We start from the raw sequence: 4810 nt of genomic DNA, 5'->3' as shown, positions 1-4810 counted from the left end.
GGCGCAGGGTAAAGCCTTTAGTGCAGCCTGGATGAAGAGCTCACCTGTGTAGCTCTCAAGCCAGGGGGCTGGAATACATTTATGCTCTAACTCCCAGAATATTTCCCTACCGGGAAGATTTTCAGAGAGATTATTACCCGTAGAAACGAAAGTTTGTTCATGGCCTAAGTGTTATAAGCTTGAGCCTCATTTTAGTTTTAGCTTAGATTGTTGACCCCCTTGCTGTGCAATGACATTTTAGGTTAATTTAAGTTTCAGTGATCTTAGTCCTCCAGTGCTATCTTACAACTCTGCTTGGGCTGTATTTGCTTTTCTATCTCCTTCCCTTCTTCTGCCTGAAAGTCATTTACCTTTAACCCCATATTTCCCTGTTCTGTTTCTGGTGTAGCTCCTTAGCATTTGAATAGAGATGCCATCCAAGATACCTTTCACCCATGTTGCCAGTTGGCCAGAAAAGACACCAACTTTCTAAAAAAATCTATGTTATAATATCAGTAAGATCCATAGTTAGAGAAATGTACCCAATCTAATATTGTTACATTTAGTGGAGAAACATGGTGGGACAGATAAGTTAGTCAGATTCAGTACAAATCGCTCTTTGGTTTGCAAACTGAACTTCTTAATAACATTGTTTACATTTCTTGCTTACAAAGACCCTTTACTTCTGCCTTCAAACTTGCCTCCCTTAGTAATGAATAACTCCATATGAACCATTTTGTTTTGAGTTTTTTTTAAAAATTGATTCTTGTATACTGCTGTAGACATCAGATCCCTGGGAGGTAACAGAGAGAGGGTCACTTAAAAAAAAAAAAAAAAAACTTACAATTCAGTGTAGCCCAATTTAATGCACCAGTACGGATCATAGCACATCCTACCATCTTAGCACATGAGATAATAGCAATATCATGGTTGTTTTCACACAAGCTAAGATCGGTAAAATTTTGTAGTGGGAAATGCTCCTCAATATTAAGGTATCTGATATGAAAATGTACCTCTTGGACAGCTGTGTGTGTAATTCTCTCCTTAAGTACTAATTAAGCAGACCTAATGACAACAAATTGGATATAGTATTTATAGTTAATTTTTTAATTATAATGCCCAATTCCATTCCTAGTAAGCATCTAGTTGGATTAAGGCAGACAAGGTTCTTTGGGTGAATCTGATATCTTTTATTAGACCAACTTAAATAGTTGGAAAACAATTATTAAGAAATCTTTCAGGTTCAAAAACCATTCGTCAGGCTAAGGAAGTTTCAGCAGTTGTTGGCAGGTGGTGTGTGCTCTTCCTGGATTAAGGCATCAACATACTACTTTATTCCACCCTGATCAAGTCCCTGAAAATTCATTGATCCATCTACTTCTGAAACATATTATCACCTTACCTTTAAGACTGAGTCACAAAAAAGCAGTGAGGAACAAGAGGACACACCCACTTTTGTATTATTGATTTTTCAGAGACAATAGCAGGGTGGAATATAATGTAGGTGCCTAAATCCACTTACACACCTAACAGATGGAATAGAATCTGGCTCATGATGTATGGTTATGGTTGTTATTGTTATTGTATGTGTGAGGTTGGGGGAGTAATTTTCTGTGCGTCTCCCCTCTGTACTCACCTGCCATTACTTGGATGAAGAAGAAAAGGAAGGGAATTAGTGCCTCTTGTTGTTGGAAATGAATAACTGCCACCCCAAAGTTATATGCTCAAAGTGTTAGTTTTATTAACTAAAGAGATACAGTAACACTAGTCTCATCAATTACTTCATTGATGAAGGCAGTCTAGACTGTAGATTTGAAGTTTCCAATTCAGAATACCCAGATACTTTGTAACTGATGTCACCAATTGCCTCATTAGCAGGATGCATCCCCTGCATCTTTTAATCTTTACACATGTCTCCCACTGTGAGCAGCCCCCTGCCAGTCTCTCTCAGTCTGCCTCGCTGCCTTCAGTGACGCTGCATTCATGACTGGTTCTGGTGGTTGATATCAATTTCTGTTCCCCTATATACACCGAGGGATCCTATCCCTCTCTTCACAGCCTCCCGGCCGATCCTCCTCCCGACTCTTTTGTATTTCCTGCACTCACTAGCTCCACCACTAATTCAGAGGCAATACTCTTTTTGTAGCGAACCTGACAAGCTTCCCAGAGTCCTGCACTCCCAGCATCTTCTCCAGCTACAGGTTGGTCCCGTGGTTTTCTCCCCAGAGTCTTGGAGACTCTTTGTCCATCTTCTTGTGCCCAAAGGCAATCAGTCTTTTCCCTGCCTTTGGCTTTATGCCGGTTTTGGTGGGCTAATCACTTGATCCTGTCTCAGGTGTGTAATCCCTTTCACCTGGCAGGGTTCAACCCTGGGTCAATCTTGCCTGATTTTATCCAAGTTACAGAGCTCCTGCCTGAGTCCCTGTTACAGTATGCATTTATTGTGGACTGGAATATTTTGTAAATGTAAACGTGATATATAGGCATATAAAATAACAATATTTTTACTCCATTAAGCTGCATGTTTATTCAGAAACTATGACAGGGGCTCTGGTCATTCAACAGAACAATATGTTTTCTATTTTGGATTGATCAATTGCCAGAGCATCACTCCCGAGAAGTGGAATGGCCTATTGCCATTTGCCATTAGAGAGGAGGTTTAAGACACTTGAGCCCATTTTGTTTTGAATGAGCCTGTCTTCCCCACATAGAGCCATCATCATCTGCCTAAATGGAAAACTTATTTTTCCTTATATACAGTAGTGGGCAAGTGACTCAGAATGACCACAGACAGAAGCAGAAGCTTCTGGGACCATACTACAGAATTTAGTTCATGCTGAAAAGATGACCAGTGTATAAGAAAAAGGATTATAACCCTCTGGAAAGGTGAGACTTTTTTCATTATGAAAACAAGGAAAAGGGTAGAAAGAAAGAGTAAAGATATTAGCAATGTGAAAGAAAAGAACCAAAAACATGAAAAGGAGTAAAACTGCTCCTGAAGATCACATTAAAATTCTTCTGAAAAATTAGAGTGCCACATTTGTGCTCTAACAAGATTATCTGTAAGTATTAATACAGGCAATTTTATGCCCCCCCCCCCCAGTTACAAAATTTTCCCTAAAACCGTGGCATTTTTCCCCCCCCCCCCCCCAATTTAAACAATTATCCTCTAACAAGCCAAATTTGTATTCAGCTTAAGCATATTTTCTAGAAATTCATCTAGTCTTGATCTGTAGAATCCATTTTTTAACTTTAAATGTGTGCATTTTATGTCTAATTTGAATTTCTATGCAGTTAAAGTCTAGCCATTATAACAAGTATCTTTACAAGTATGGCTGGTGGAAGTTTTCCCAATAAAAAAATCCTGTTTTTGACAAAAAAATGGGATTTAACTAAACTTAAAAAAAAGAAATATCTGCTTCTTGTAAAATTCCACCCCCCATTCCCCCTACCCCCAAATTATACACATTAGTTCTTAAAAGTTTTCATTGTTCAGCCAGAAATTGAGCTATTTTTACTTAGGTATGCTGCCAAAATTCCTCATAAGTTATATAGTTCAATTACTTCAGCTCACTGTTGTTCTTTATGTTCTAGGCTTTATGTCATACTTCAGGTTCTATGAAGCACTCACTGTCTTCCTTCAGTAAGTGAAATCAAACTTACAGAAGAAAATGGAGTATAAGAGATAGCATAGGAAATCTGTGGTTATTCCCTGATGAAAAAAAAAAGACAAAGAAAAAAAGAACATTTTCTGTGGGGGATTTTTTTTTTCTTTTGGTCCAGCTCTACCTATTACTGAAGAAGCAAGATAATTTATTCACTGATAGCAAATGAATTTGTCACCATGCAGCACACAGATGATCAATGGTCAAAAGTAAGTTAAATTGCTTTAATATAGGGTTACTTCTCTGACTACACTGGAAAAGCAAGGGGTCAGAAGGAAGAGAGAGTTATTGTTAAAATAATCACTGAATAGTTTGGATTCAGTAGTTGAGGATTGATTGGTAAAATATTGTATACATTTGTGGAGCTTTACTAAGATAAGTTGAATTATCCCAATAACTAGGCCATGTGAGAAAAGAGCACTTTCTCTAAGGGAAATAAAGTGTATTTTTCTTATTTTCACTCTCTCAATATCTATCAGCTCAATAAAATTCGGGGCAATGTGTGCTCTCATAGCTTTGCACATGGTGAGCTGTCTCAGAGCCCAAGTAATGAGCATGCATCTTTCAAATTCATTTTTATGAATGCACAGTGGAAAAGGAGAGAAGGCGTGACTGAAAAAATAAAGTTCTTCAAGTAAGGCTAAGGATATCTTTAGGTCATGTCTGTCTAAAGAGTTAGATGCATATGGTAAATTTTGTTCATTTCATGCATACAATGAAGAAGAATTCAGCGGTCAGTGATGTCACTGACAAGTCATTTTATCTGCCTAGCCATCCAGCCTTCTTAATGAAGAAAACAGACACTTACCACACATTTATCCAGTATATATTGTCAATCCAAGACTATCATAGCCAATGGATTTGTCAATTATATCAATTGCAGTGAGAACTACAGAACTGTTTCAAATACACTTTGAAAAATGATTATCATATAAGAAGGCAGCACACCCAAAAATTCCTCAAACTATCCTTTACACTAATAGCATATTAACTGATTTGTGAGGCAATATTAAAGCAACCATAGGTATATCACGCTTAGTTTCTTCTGAACATTGCCAAAGCATTATTTGTAACATAAATCTATACAAAGAAACCTACTCTATTCTGCTGTGCAATAAGATGCAACTCCATTAGGAAGTTGCAGCTGTTTATAGGTGGCAAGCCTG

The sequence above is a fragment of the Alligator sinensis genome, unplaced genomic scaffold (genome assembly GCF_000455745.1).
Source record: "Alligator sinensis unplaced genomic scaffold, ASM45574v1 scaffold615_1, whole genome shotgun sequence".
In the NCBI taxonomy this organism is placed as follows: Eukaryota; Metazoa; Chordata; order Crocodylia; family Alligatoridae; genus Alligator; species Alligator sinensis.
This window is presented reverse-complemented; position numbering follows the sequence as displayed.